The sequence below is a fragment of the Oncorhynchus mykiss genome, chromosome 18, assembly GCF_057628025.1.
Source record: "Oncorhynchus mykiss isolate SJ-2025 chromosome 18, ASM5762802v1, whole genome shotgun sequence".
Classification (NCBI taxonomy): Eukaryota; Metazoa; Chordata; class Actinopteri; order Salmoniformes; family Salmonidae; genus Oncorhynchus; species Oncorhynchus mykiss.
In genome coordinates, this window is record NC_143039.1 from 81,263,374 (window position 1) to 81,279,761 (window position 16,388).

Consider the following 16,388-nt stretch of genomic DNA (forward strand, 5'->3'; position numbering starts at 1 on the left):
GAGAAAGAGAGAGAGAGAGAGAGAGAGAGAGAGAGAGTGGAAGTTAGGACAAGTGTCTTCAGTTTTAAGGACCGAGTACTACCTTGCCTGGATCCGGGAAACTGGCCTTCGTTCCTCTCTTTCTCTCTGCCTGTGGAACGCTTGCAGCACCTTGTAAGAGTCCTGACAAATTGAGGCTGTTCTGAGGGCAAATCGAGGTGCAACTCAATAATAAGGAAGTGTTCCTAATGTTTTATCCGCTCTGTGAAGAACTCTACTTTGGAGCACTTCTCTCTCATCCACAGTGAAAAGCAGAGCTGCCTCCCTCTCATCCACGGTGAAAAGCAGAGCAGCCTCCCTCTCATCCACAGTGAACATCAGAGCTGCCTCCCTCTCATCTACAGTGAAAAGCAGAGCTGCCTCCCTCTCATCCACAGTGAAAATCAGAGCTGCCTCCCTCTCATTCACAGTGAAAATCAGAGCTGCCTCCCTCTCATCCACAGTGAAAATCAGAGCTGCCTCCCTCTCATCCACAGTGAAAATCAGAGCTGTCTCCCTCCCATCCACAGTGAAAATCAGAGCTGCCTCCCTCTCATCCACAGTGAAAATCAGAGCTGCCTCCCTCTCATCCACAGTGAAAATCAGAGCTGCCTCCCTCTCATCTACAGTGAAAATCAGAGCTGCCTCCCTCTCATCCACAGTGAAAATCAGAGCTGCCTCCCTCTCATCCACAGTGAAAATCAGAGCTGCCTCCCTCTCATCTACAGTGAAAAGCAGAGCTGCCTCTGCCTTGTTATTCCCTCAGGTAATCCCATGCTTATCAGTGCATGGTTAAACACAGTGCCGCACCACACCACACCGTGGTGTGTTCTGGTTGACTGGGGAAGCTCATCAGATCCCAAGGGCATCTTTACAGGTCTTATCTCAAATGGCACACACACACACACACACACACACACACACACACACACACACACACACACACACACACACACACACACACACACACACACACTGGATGTTGTTGACGTAGGCTGCGGTCCAATCGCATCATTTCTCCCCCTCAGCCCTTCCCCAAAGGGGGAATCCCTGTTGAAACAGGATTCAGTTTGATTGCCATCTAAAGTTGCCTTCCAATTCACAAACGTTTCCCCCTCGGTCCTCGATTTAGCTTGAGGGAGTGAGTGAACAACTTGATCAGATTAGCTACAAAAACATATTTTGAGTAATTCTAAAATGTATTGGAGTAAATAAAACAGCTAGCTAGCCAGTTGTGGGTATATGTAGCTATCTACCTGACTGGAGTGCTATGCTAGCTTGCTAGGTACATAAATAGCTTGAAGTTGGTTGTTAATTGGGTACAACTTCCAAGTTTTCCACAAGGTCATCATTCAGATCTTCATTCTCCTTTTGAAGGTACACTCGGATGTGACTCGGATGTGCCTCGGATGTGACTCGGATGTGACTCGGATGTGACTCGGATGTGCCTCGGATGTGCCTCGGATGTGACTCGGATGTGCATCGGATGTGCCTCGGATGTGACTCGGATGTGCCTCGGATGTGCCTCGGATATGCCTCGGATGTGCCTCGGATGTGCCTCGGATGTGCCTCGGATGTGACTCGGATGTGACTCGGATGAGACAATGTGAAACGTTATTCAAGGGCAGACGGAGGGCCGAGGGAAATCTACTTCGCGGTTGGACTGCAGCCTTTCTTGCCCAAAGAGCGAGGGAATATAAGGGCTGCATTCCAAACACTTAACAAACACACCCTCTCCCCTCTCTCCTCAAACGAAGTGGACACTTCTGATGACGTATCAGGACGTCTGACGAGTTGACACTTGCAGGGCAAGGGGCGAGGGAGGAAGAAATTATTTTTAAATGGATCGCCCTTACCCGGAAATTCATCACTCGTTCGTCCTGTGATGATTGTGTTTTCAGCCACCTGTAGCTTGTGGGTGCTTTATATGCACTACAGTCAATTATAATTGCATTTATATTAAATATATAATTGTTAATATACACCTGCTGTATGATAGCTAGCAAATTAATTAGCTAACTAACGTTAGCCTGTCTAGCTGGAACTTCCAAAAGTGAACCAAACAAAAACATCATTACTTTTCCGAGACGTGTTTGTGCATTACTAGCACAATTTACAATTTATTTACATTAATTTTTACTTACACTTGTACGTTGACTCCATATTGATGTTTTAAATGTTTTGGCTGACTTATCTTAGCAGATGTACAATCATCACAAATTGAATCATGGGGCGTTTCAGGCCCCGAAGTGAACATAATTGTACACTCACAAACTCCATTAACAACGAGGGCTTACGTTGCAAACTTCCCTTGCTTGGCTAATCATTTGGACCGACGACAAATATAGCCGCGGGGATTCCCCCAAGGGCATAAGGCGAGGGTAAGTGGACGAGGGCGTGTCTTTTATGACTTTGAAACGCAGCCAAGGTGTTGGTCGTAGTCCAGCTTCCTGGATAGTAGGAGGAAGGAACTGGATGCGTTCCATGGTGTGTGTGTGTCTGCCTGGTGCGTCTACTACCCAGACTGAGCTCCAGGTGTACCACTATGAATAACACAATGAGATAGAGAGGGTGTAAAGCGAGAGAGAGAGAGAGACAGAGAGAGAGACAGGGAGAGAGAGAGAGAGAGAGAGACAGAGACAGAGAGAGAGACAGAGAGAGACAGAGAGAGAGACAGAGAGAGACAGAGACAGAGAGACAGAGAGAGAGAGAGAGAGAGAGAGAGCGAGAGAGAGAGAGAGAGAGAGAGAGAGAGAGAGCAATAGAGAGACAGAGAGAGAGACAGAGAGAGAGACAGAGAGAGACAGAGAGACAGAGAGAGACAGAGAGAGAGAGAGACAGAGAGAGACAGAGAGAGAGAGAGAGAGAGAGAGAGACAGAGAGAGAGAGAGAGAGAGAGAGACAGAGAGAGAGAGAGAGAGAGAGAGACAGAGAGAGAGAGAGAGCGATAGAGAGAGAGACAGAGAGAGACAGAGAGAGATCATCAGCAACTGCTGAAAAGAATGAGTTCCTACAAATATTGAAATGTACATGGTTTTTAGAGTGAAGTACGTCGGACAAGCAAAAACAAGCAACAAACAAAGTTGTTAGACTTTTGAAAGAGAAACTATTTTTCATACAATTGTACAGTTAGCAAGCTGAATTGTTTACCAGTTGCTAAGCAGTTGCTAGGGACTGTCCTAAAAGAAGCTAGCTAGTTAAAAAAATATGCTAGTTAACAAAAAAGTAGAAAGACAAAATAAGGACAGAAGACAAAGGACATCTAAGTAAAACAGTCCTCTAAAGACACTAGAGACAACAATACAGGAAACAACGCTGTTTTGGAAAAGGTAAGCTTCTATTTCAACGTTGTAGCCAACATCACCAGCGTTGCTATGGAAACTGTTTACCCACCAGACATCAAAATGGAGAATGCTAAGAAAAGTTTCAACTTTACAGAACCATGAATCACTGTTTGCAGATCTTACCAGTTGCAAAACAAATGCAAATGTAATATTGTATACCAAATGAAGACATGTAGGGAAAAAGGTTATTTGCAACCATTTCCCTTTCTCAAAAAAGTGAGGCATCAGCCAAGGATGTCAGATCAACATTTTTGAAGAAGCTGACCAGAGCAACACATATCAAACAGTAAATTTATACAATAATGGAACTGTATTGATACAATTCAAGCCTCCAGGCTTTTGAAATTATCTTTGCTACCCTGAACTAATCCCAGAAACTGAGGAAAAACTAAGAGGGGGTTGATGGAGAAAAACAGGCCACAATGGTCTCTGTGACCCAGCAAGAAGCCCTCAATCTCCCTCTACCTACCTCACCTGCAGCAGACAGAGCCAAGGACATGCCTACAACACCAAGAACACCTGCTATGCAACGTTTCCACAACACCCTCTCTCTCGTCGAAGCAGAGGTCATAGAACTCAGAGAGGACCATCTTCAAGAGGAGGACACTGTCCAGAAACTAAAAAAAGATATGAAACAGTTCAGGGAGGAGAGCAGAGCATCTAATGCTAAATTAGAGAGCAGAATGGACAAACTGAGTCAGACAAATTATGACCCCAGAGACCATCTGAGCACAACAAGAGAGGAGCCTGAGCAGAGAGAGAGGTATATTGACCCCCTCAACCAGCAGCTAGTCATTATGTCATCTTGTTAAGAGAATTATGTTCTCAATGTTCATAAACTGAACTTCAATTAAACTACTCAGTCTGCAACCCAGAATTTGTAAGATACTGGTTGAAATGAAATCAGACAGAGGCCCAGCCTACAATAGTCAAATGTTTATTCAGAGAACGTTCTGAAGTCCACAATACAAAGACCTCCATTTTGTAGCGGCGCACAAACAGTAGATATCATACGCACATACTACCACACAAACAGTAGATATCATACGCACATACATCCACACAAACAGTAGATATCATACGCACATACATCCACACAAACAGTAGATATCATACGCACATACATCCACACAAACAGTAGATATCATACGCACATACTTCCACACAAACAGTAGATATCATACGCACATACTTCCACACAAACAGTAGATATCATACGCACATACATCCACACAAACAGTAGATATCATACGCACATACTACCACACAAACAGTAGATATCATACGCACATACTTCCACACAAACAGTAGATATCATACGCACATACATCCACACAAACAGTAGATATCATACGCACATACATCCACACAAACAGTAGATATCATACGCACATACATCCACACAAACAGTAGATATCATACGCACATACTTCCACACAAACAGTAGATATCATACGCACATACATCCACACAAACAGTAGATATCATACGCACATACATCCACACAAACAGTAGATATCATACGCACATACATCCACACAAACAGTAGATATCATACGCACATACATACACACGAACAGTAGGTATCATGCGCACATACTGTCTCCCTACCCAGCCGACAAAGATTAGGGAGACCGTGAGAGTCACTCCCTGTCCTCCCCCAAGAGTAGGGAGGCCATGAGAAGTTCTCCCTGCCCCCTCCCAAATCTCCCAGTGGCCCCTAGCCAAGGTCGGCACCGACAGTCTGTGTAAGATATTATAGAGACATATTGTTCCAATATATTGTTTTACCTTAATTCTGACTAAAACTACACACATCATTTATTATAATTTTATGATTCTAATCAATTTCATACAATTCTATGGTTTCAGGGTGGAATATTCTAATCATTCATTTAAACATATAAATTCCATTAACACCTCTGCAACTAGAGAACATGTCCACCAGCTTGGTACAACACAGGCAGAGCCTGAGACCAGCATGGCCTCCACCAAACAGCCTGATGACACTGCACCAGCCTCCCAGTCTGATCCAGCCCAGGTCAACCAACCAGACTCCCAGTCTGCACCAGCCCAGGTCAACCAACCAGCCTCCCAGTCTGCTCCAGCCCAGGTCAACCAACCAGCCTCCCAGTCTGCTCCAGCCCAGGTCAACCAACCAGCCTCCCAGTCTGCTCCAGCCCAGGTCAACCAACCAGCCTCCCAGTCTGCTCTAGCCCAGGTCAACCTATCAGCCTCCCAGTCTTCTACAACCCAGGTCAGCCAACCAGCCTCCCAGTCTGTTCCAGCCCATGTCAGCCAACCAGCCTCCCAGTCTGCTCTAGCCCAGGTCAACCTACCAGCCTCCCAGTCTGCTCTAGCCCAGGTCAACCTACCAGCCTCCCAGTCTGTTCCAGCCCAGGTCAACCAACCAGCCTCCCAGTCTGCTCCAGCCCAGGTCAACCAACCAGCCTCCCAGTCTGCTCTAGCCCAGGTCAACCTACCAGCCTCCCAGTCTTCTTCAACCCAGGTCAACCAACCAGCCTCCCAGTCTGCTCCAGCCCAGGTCAACCAACCAGCCTCCCAGTCTGCTCTAGCCCAGGTCAACCTATCAGCCTCCCAGTCTTCTACAACCCAGGTCAGCCAACCAGCCTCCCAGTCTGTTCCAGCCCATGTCAGCCAACCAGCCTCCCAGTCTGCTCTAGCCCAGGTCAACCTACCAGCCTCCCAGTCTGCTCTAGCCCAGGTCAACCTACCAGCCTCCCAGTCTGTTCCAGCCCAGGTCAACCAACCAGCCTCCCAGTCTGCTCCAGCCCAGGTCAACCAACCAGCCTCCCAGTCTGCTCTAGCCCAGGTCAACCTACCAGCCTCCCAGTCTTCTACAACCCAGGTCAGCCAACCAGCCTCCCAGTCTGTTCCAGCCCATGTCAGCCAACCAGCCTCCCAGTCTGCTCTAGCCCATGTCAACCTACCAGCCTCCCAGTCTGCTCTAGCCCAGGTCAACCTACCAGCCTCCCAGTCTGTTCCAGCCCATGTCAGCCAACCAGCCTCCCAGTCTGTTCCAGCCCATGTCAGCCAACCAGCCTCCCAGTCTGTTCCAGCCCAGGTCAGCCAACCAGCCTCCTAGTCTGTTCCAGCCCATGTCAGCCAACCAGCCTCCCCGTCTGTTCCAGCCCATGTCAGCCAACCAGCCTCCCAGTCTGTTCCAGCCCATGTCAGCCAACCAGCCTCCCAGTCTGTTCCAGCCCATGTCAGCCAACCAGCCTCCCAGTCTGTTCCAGCCCGTGTCAGCCAACCAGCCTCCCATTACAAACTGTAGTTTAAAGTGAGTTTTATTTTGATTTCATGTAATGGACATACACAAAATAGTCCAAATTGGTGAAGTGAAATGAAAAAAAGTATTGATCTGTCACATGATCTCAGTATATATCACCTGTTCTGAAAGGCTCCAGAATCTGCAACACCACTAAGCAAGGGGCATCACCAAGCAAGCGGCACCATGAAGACCAAGGAGCTCTCCAAACAGGTCAGGGGCAAATTTGTGGAGAAGTACAGGTCAGGGTTATATAACTATAATATAAAAAAATTGAAAGAATGTGGCACCACAACAAACCTATCAAGAGAGGGCCACCCACCAAAACTCACGGACCAGGCAAGGACAGCATTAATCAGAGAAGCAACAAGGAGACCAAAGATAACCCTGAAGGAGCTGCAAAGCTCCATGGCAGAGATTTGAGTGTCTGTCCATAGGACCACTCAAAGCCGTACACTCCACAGAGCTGGGCTTTACGGAAGAATGGCCAGAAAAAAAGCCATTGCTTAAAGAAAAAAATAAGCAAACAATTTTGGTGTTCACCAAAATGGCATGTGGGAGACTCCCCAAACATAGAATAAGGTACTCTGGTCAGATGTCACTAAAATTGAGCTTTTTGGCCATCAAGGAAAACGCTATGTCTGGCGCAAACCCAACAACTCTCATCACCCCAAGAGCACCCACCCCACAGTGAAGCATGGTGTGGCAGCATCATACTGTGGAGATGTTTTTCATCGGCAGGGACTGGGAAACTGGTCAGAAATGAAGGAATGATGGATGGTGCTAAATACAGGGAAATTCGTGAGAGAAACCTGTTTCAGTCTTCCAGAGGTTTGAGACTGGGACGGAGGTTCACCTTCCAGCAGGACAATGACCCTAAGCATACTGCTAAAGCAACACTCAGGTGATTTAAGGGGAAACATGTAAAGGTCTTGGAATGGCCTAGTCAAAGCCCAGACCTCAATCCAATTGAGAATCTGTGGCATGACTAAAGATAGCTGTACACCAGTAAGGGGAACATTTAAATGTCTTGGAATTACCTAGTCAAATCCCAGACCTCAATCCAATTGAGAATCTGTGGTATGACTTAATGATTGCTGTACACCAGCGGAACCCATCACACTTGAAGGAGCTGGAGGCTATATACAGGGTATTTCGGTACAGAGTTAATGTGGAGGCTATATACAGGGTATTTCGGTACAGAGTTAATGTGGAGGCTATATTCAGAGTATTACGGTACAGAGTTAATGTGGAGGCTATATTCAGGGTATTACGGTACAGAGTTAATGTGGAGGCTATATTCAGGGTATTGCGGTACAGAGTTAATGTGGAGGCTATATTCAGAGTATTACGGTACAGAGTTAATGTGGAGGCTATATTCAGAGTATTATGGTACAGAGTTAATGTGGAGGCTATATTCAGGGTATTACGGTACACAGTTAATGTGGAGGTCTGGGTAGCCATTTGATTAGCTGTTCAGGAGTCTTATGGCTTGGGGGTAGAAGCTGTTTAGAAGCCTCTTGGACCTAGACTTGGCGCTCCAGTACCGCTTGCCATGCGGTAGCAGAGAGAACAGTCTATGACTAGAGTGGCTGGGGTCTTTGACTATTTTTAGGGCCTTCCTCTGACACCGCCTGGTACAGAGGTCCTGGATGGCAGGAAGCTTGCCCCCAGTGATGTACTGGGCCGTACGCACTACCCTCTGTAGTGCCTAGAGGTCAGAAGCCGAAAAGTTGCCATACCAAGCAGTGATGCAACCCATCAAGATGCTCTCGATGTTGCAGCTGTAAAACATTTTGAGGATCTGAGGACCCATACCAAATCTTTTCAGTGTCCTGAGGGGGAATAGGTTTGGTCATGCCCTCTTCACGACTGTCTTGGTGTATTGGACCATGTTAGTTTGTTGTTGATGTGGATGCCAAGGAACTTGAAGCTCTGAACCTGCTCCACTACAGCCCCGTCAATGAGAATGGGGGCGTGCTCGGTCTTCTTCTTCCTGTAGTCCACAATCATCTGTCTTGATCACGTTGAGGGAGAGGTTGTTGTCCTTGCACCACATTGTCAGGTCTCTGACCTCCTCCCTATAGGCTGTCTCATCATTATCGGTGTTCAGGCCTACCACTGTTGCGTCATCAGCAAACTTAATGATGGTGTTAGAGTCGTCCCTGGCCGTGCAGTCATGAGTGAACAGGGAGGACAGGAGGGGACTGAGCAGGACCACTGAGGGGTCATAATATGAGCTATTATTATCGGTGTTCCTTTTGTCCAGGTGGGAAAGGGCAGTGTGGAGTGCAATAGAGATTGCATCATCTGTGGATCTGTTGGTGCGGTATGCAAATCTGTTTCCTTCTTCAGCGAATCACAAGGATCGGGGCCTTTGTCGGGTGTCAACAGTATATCCCTCGCGTCCGACTCATTGAAGAAAAACTCTTCGTCCGGTTTGTGGTGAGCAATCCCAGTTCTGATGTTTAGAAGAGTTTTTTGGTCGGAGATGGCAACATTATGTAGAAAACAAGTTACGAACAACTCTAAAAAACTAACAAAATAGCATGATTGGTTGAGGGCCGATAAGACAGTAGTGTACGACATGTAAACATTTTTAAAGTTATTATTTATAGTGTCATTGATTAAAGTGACTAGTGATCCATTTATTAAAGTGTCCAGAGGTTGGGTCTCAGTGTTGGCAGCAGCCTCACTGAGTTAGTGATGGCTATATAACAGTCTGATGGCCTGTTTTTCAATCTCTCGGTCCCAGCTTTGATGCACCTGTACTTCTGGGTGATAATTTCACCGGATGTTGGCAAGATGGGACGCTAGTGTCCCAATGATCCGCAAGAAGTTAAGAAGGAAAGAAATTCCACAAATGAACTTTTTAAAAAGGCACACCTGTTAATTGAATTGCATTCCTAGGTGTTGAGTAGGTGTTGAGTAGGTGGTGAGAAGGTGTTGTAACACGTTTGACCAGTATACTGTAATTAAAAGGGGCAATCAGCGATTGATTTTGGGACTTTTCAATATACACATTGAGTGTACAAAACATTAGGAACACTTAGGACCACAATTAGTGTTAAAAGTGCCTTGCTCAAGGGCACATAGACAGGTCTTTCAACTAGTCGGCTCGGGGAATAACCTTTCGGATACTGGCCCAATGCTCTCAACCGCTCATGACATAGACGGAGCAGGTAAATCCAGGTGAAAGCTATGATCCCTTATTGATGTCACTTGTTAAATCCACTTCATTCAGTGTCAATGAGGAGGAGGAGCCAGGTTAAAGAAGAATATTTAAGCCTTGAGACAATTGAGACATGGGTTGTGTATGTGTCATTCAGAGGGTGAATGGGCAATACAAAATATTTAAGTACCTTTGAATGGGGAACGGTAGTAGGTGCCAGGTGCACCGGTTTGTATCAAGAACTGCAACGCTGCTGTGTTTTTCACACTCAACAGTTTCCTGTGTGTATCAAGAATGGTCCACCACCCAAAGGACATCCAGCCAACTTGACACAACTGTGGGAAGCATTGGAGTTGACATGGGCCAGCATTCCTGTGGAATGCTTTAGACACCTTGTAGAGTCCATGCCCTGACGATTGAGGCTGTTCATATCTATAGTTAAGTTATAAATATCACATGGGTTTATCAAGACAGGGATGACAATCAGTGACTGATTATACCATATCACAACTGTAATCTAGTGGTCATCATTAATTAATAATGTATCAAACAGAAGTCAACATGGCCTATATAATGGTCATTAGTAATATATTATTTATGTCACATACACTGATTGAGTTTCTAAAGTTATAAACTTTTTCAATATTCACAAAACAATCGTTCTAATTTCAATTTGAAGTGTTTAATTGTGCTTTTAATTGGATGGTTGCTGGAGCTGAGTGGTTTCCTACTTGAAATTAGTTTCTACGTGCTCCTTCATTACCTTTCAAACCACATTACAACTCTCATCAGCCACAGCGCCACTAGGGTCCTCCTCTCCTCTTAAACAATGCAGTTATTCTTCGTCTTAAGAAGTAATGACCAAACTTTTTAATCAAAACTGCTTTTAAGTGTTTTGTTTATTCACATGGTTCATTCAGCGGCTTTTTCTCGAATGGTGATACTGCTGTAGGTTACAGATGAATTTATTCTGATCTGAACGGTGAGACCATGTCATTATGCAGAATGATACGGACACCGTACAGTATCTGAATGAGGAGACCATGTCATTATGCAGAATGATACGGACACCGTACAGTATCTGAATGAGGAGACCATGTCATTATGCAGAATGATACGGACACCGTACAGTATCTGAATGAGGAGACCATGTCATTATGCAGAATGATACGGACACCGTACAGTATCTGAATGAGGAGACCATGTCATTATGCAGAATGATACGGACACCGTACAGTATCTGAATGAGGAGACCATGTCATTATGCAGAATGATACGGACACCGTACAGTATCTGAATGAGGAGACCATGTCATTATGCAGAATGATACGGACACCGTACAGTATCTGAATGAGGAGACCATGTCATTATGCAGAATGATACGGACACCGTACAGTATCTGAATGAGGAGACCATGTCATTATGCAGAATGATACGGACACCGTACAGTATCTGAATGAGGAGACCATGTCATTATGCAGAATGATACGGCCACCGTACAGTATCTGAATGAGGAGACCATGTCATTATGCAGAATGATACGGACACCGTACAGTATCTGAATGGGGAGACCATGTCATTATGCAGAATGATACGGACACCGTACAGTATCTGAATGAGGAGACCATGTCATAAATGCAGAATGATACAGCCACCGTACAGTATCTGAATGAGGAGACCATGTCATTATGCAGAATGATACGGACACCGTACAGTATCTGAATGAGGAGACCATATCATAAATGCAGAATGATACAGCCACCGTACAGTATCTGAATGAGGAGACCATGTCATTATGCAGAATGATACGGACACCGTACAGTATCTGAATGAGGAGACCATGTCATTATGCAGAATGATACGGACACCGTACAGTATCTGAATGAGGAGACCATGTCATTATGCAGAATGATACGGACACCGTACAGTATCTGAATGAGGAGACCATGTCATTATGCAGAATGATACAGCCACCGTACAGTATCTGAATGAGGAGACCATGTCATTATGCAGAATGATACGGACACCGTACAGTATCTGAATGAGGAGACCATATCATAAATGCAGAATGATACAGCCACCGTACAGTATCTGAATGAGGAGACCATGTCATTATGCAGAATGATACGGACACCGTACAGTATCTGAATGAGGAGACCATGTCATTATGCAGAATGATACGGACACCGTACAGTATCTGAATGAGGAGACCATGTCATTATGCAGAATGATACGGACACCGTACAGTATCTGAATGAGGAGACCATGTCATTATGCAGAATGATACAGCCACCGTACAGTATCTGAATGAGGAGACCATGTCATTATGCAGAATGATACGGACACCGTACAGTATCTGAATGAGGAGACCATGTCATTATGCAGAATGATACGGACACCGTACAGTATCTGAATGAGGAGACCATGTCATTATGCAGAATGATACGGACACCGTACAGTATCTGAATGAGGAGACCATGTCATTATGCAGAATGATACGGACACCGTACAGTATCTGAATGAGGAGACCATGTCATTATGCAGAATGATACGGACACCGTACAGTATCTAAATGAGGAGACCATGTCATTATGCAGAATGATACGGCCACCGTACAGTATCTGAATGAGGAGACCATGTCATTATGCAGAATGATACGGACACCGTACAGTATCTGAATGGGGAGACCATGTCATTATGCAGAATGATACGGACACCGTACAGTATCTGAATGAGGAGACCATGTCATAAATGCAGAATGATACAGCCACCGTACAGTATCTGAATGAGGAGACCATGTCATTATGCAGAATGATACGGACACCGTACAGTATCTGAATGAGGAGACCATATCATAAATGCAGAATGATACAGCCACCGTACAGTATCTGAATGAGGAGACCATGTCATTATGCAGAATGATACGGACACCGTACAGTATCTGAATGAGGAGACCATGTCATTATGCAGAATGATACGGACACCGTACAGTATCTGAATGAGGAGACCATGTCATTATGCAGAATGATACGGACACCGTACAGTATCTGAATGAGGAGACCATGTCATTATGCAGAATGATACAGCCACCGTACAGTATCTGAATGAGGAGACCATGTCATTATGCAGAATGATACGGACACCGTACAGTATCTGAATGAGGAGACCATATCATAAATGCAGAATGATACAGCCACCGTACAGTATCTGAATGAGGAGACCATGTCATTATGCAGAATGATACGGACACCGTACAGTATCTGAATGAGGAGACCATGTCATTATGCAGAATGATACGGACACCGTACAGTATCTGAATGAGGAGACCATGTCATTATGCAGAATGATACGGACACCGTACAGTATCTGAATGAGGAGACCATGTCATTATGCAGAATGATACAGCCACCGTACAGTATCTGAATGAGGAGACCATGTCATTATGCAGAATGATACGGACACCGTACAGTATCTGAATGAGGAGACCATGTCATTATGCAGAATGATACGGACACCGTACAGTATCTGAATGAGGAGACCATGTCATTATGCAGAATGATACGGACACCGTACAGTATCTGAATGAGGAGACCATGTCATTATGCAGAATGATACGGACACCGTACAGTATCTGAATGAGGAGACCATGTCATTATGCAGAATGATACGGACACCGTACAGTATCTGAATGAGGAGACCATGTCATTATGCAGAATGATACGGACACCGTACAGTATCTGAATGAGGAGACCATGTCATTATGCAGAATGATACGGACACCGTACAGTATCTGAATGAGGAGACCATGTCATTATGCAGAATGATACGGACACCGTACAGTATCTGAATGAGGAGACCATGTCATTATGCAGAATGATACGGACACCGTACAGTATCTGAATGAGGAGACCATGTCATTATGCAGAATGATACGGACACCGTACAGTATCTGAATGAGGAGACCATGTCATTATGCAGAATGATACGGACACCGTACAGTATCTGAATGAGGAGACCATGTCATTATGCAGAATGATACGGACACCGTACAGTATCTGAATGAGGAGACCATGTCATTATGCAGAATGATACGGACACCGTACAGTATCTGAATGAGGAGACCATGTCATTATGCAGAATGATACGGACACCGTACAGTATCTGAATGAGGAGACCATGTCATTATGCAGAATGATACGGACACCGTACAGTATCTGAATGAGGAGACCATGTCATTATGCAGAATGATACGGACACCGTACAGTATCTGAATGAGGAGACCATGTCATTATGCAGAATGATACGGACACCGTACAGTATCTGAATGAGGAGACCATGTCATTATGCAGAATGATACGGCCACCGTACAGTATCTGAATGAGGAGACCATGTCATTATGCAGAATGATACGGACACCGTACAGTATCTGAATGGGGAGACCATGTCATTATGCAGAATGATACGGACACCGTACAGTATCTGAATGAGGAGACCATGTCATAAATGCAGAATGATACAGCCACCGTACAGTATCTGAATGAGGAGACCATGTCATTATGCAGAATGATACGGACACCGTACAGTATCTGAATGAGGAGACCATATCATAAATGCAGAATGATACAGCCACCGTACAGTATCTGAATGAGGAGACCATGTCATTATGCAGAATGATACGGACACCGTACAGTATCTGAATGAGGAGACCATGTCATTATGCAGAATGATACGGACACCGTACAGTATCTGAATGAGGAGACCATGTCATTATGCAGAATGATACGGACACCGTACAGTATCTGAATGAGGAGACCATGTCATTATGCAGAATGATACAGCCACCGTACAGTATCTGAATGAGGAGACCATGTCATTATGCAGAATGATACGGACACCGTACAGTATCTGAATGAGGAGACCATATCATAAATGCAGAATGATACAGCCACCGTACAGTATCTGAATGAGGAGACCATGTCATTATGCAGAATGATACGGACACCGTACAGTATCTGAATGAGGAGACCATGTCATTATGCAGAATGATACGGACACCGTACAGTATCTGAATGAGGAGACCATGTCATTATGCAGAATGATACGGACACCGTACAGTATCTGAATGAGGAGACCATGTCATTATGCAGAATGATACAGCCACCGTACAGTATCTGAATGAGGAGACCATGTCATTATGCAGAATGATACGGACACCGTACAGTATCTGAATGAGGAGACCATGTCATTATGCAGAATGATACGGACACCGTACAGTATCTGAATGAGGAGACCATGTCATTATGCAGAATGATACGGACACCGTACAGTATCTGAATGAGGAGACCATGTCATTATGCAGAATGATACGGACACCGTACAGTATCTGAATGAGGAGACCATGTCATTATGCAGAATGATACGGACACCGTACAGTATCTGAATGAGGAGACCATGTCATTATGCAGAATGATACGGCCACCGTACAGTATCTGAATGAGGAGACCATGTCATTATGCAGAATGATACGGACACCGTACAGTATCTGAATGGGGAGACCATGTCATTATGCAGAATGATACGGACACCGTACAGTATCTGAATGAGGAGACCATGTCATAAATGCAGAATGATACAGCCACCGTACAGTATCTGAATGAGGAGACCATGTCATTATGCAGAATGATACGGACACCGTACAGTATCTGAATGAGGAGACCATATCATAAATGCAGAATGATACAGCCACCGTACAGTATCTGAATGAGGAGACCATGTCATTATGCAGAATGATACGGACACCGTACAGTATCTGAATGAGGAGACCATGTCATTATGCAGAATGATACGGACACCGTACAGTATCTGAATGAGGAGACCATGTCATTATGCAGAATGATACGGACACCGTACAGTATCTGAATGAGGAGACCATGTCATTATGCAGAATGATACAGCCACCGTACAGTATCTGAATGAGGAGACCATGTCATTATGCAGAATGATACGGACACCGTACAGTATCTGAATGAGGAGACCATATCATAAATGCAGAATGATACAGCCACCGTACAGTATCTGAATGAGGAGACCATGTCATTATGCAGAATGATACGGACACCGTACAGTATCTGAATGAGGAGACCATGTCATTATGCAGAATGATACGGACACCGTACAGTATCTGAATGAGGAGACCATGTCATTATGCAGAATGATACGGACACCGTACAGTATCTGAATGAGGAGACCATGTCATTATGCAGAATGATACAGCCACCGTACAGTATCTGAATGAGGAGACCATGTCATTATGCAGAATGATACGGACACCGTACAGTATCTGAATGAGGAGACCATGTCATTATGCAGAATGATACGGACACCGTACAGTATCTGAATGAGGAGACCATGTCATTATGCAGAATGATACGGACACCGTACAGTATCTGAATGAGGAGACCATGTCATTATGCAGAATGATACGGACACCGTACAGTATCTGAATGAGGAGACCATGTCATTATGCAGAATGATACGGACACCGTACAGTATCTGAATGAGG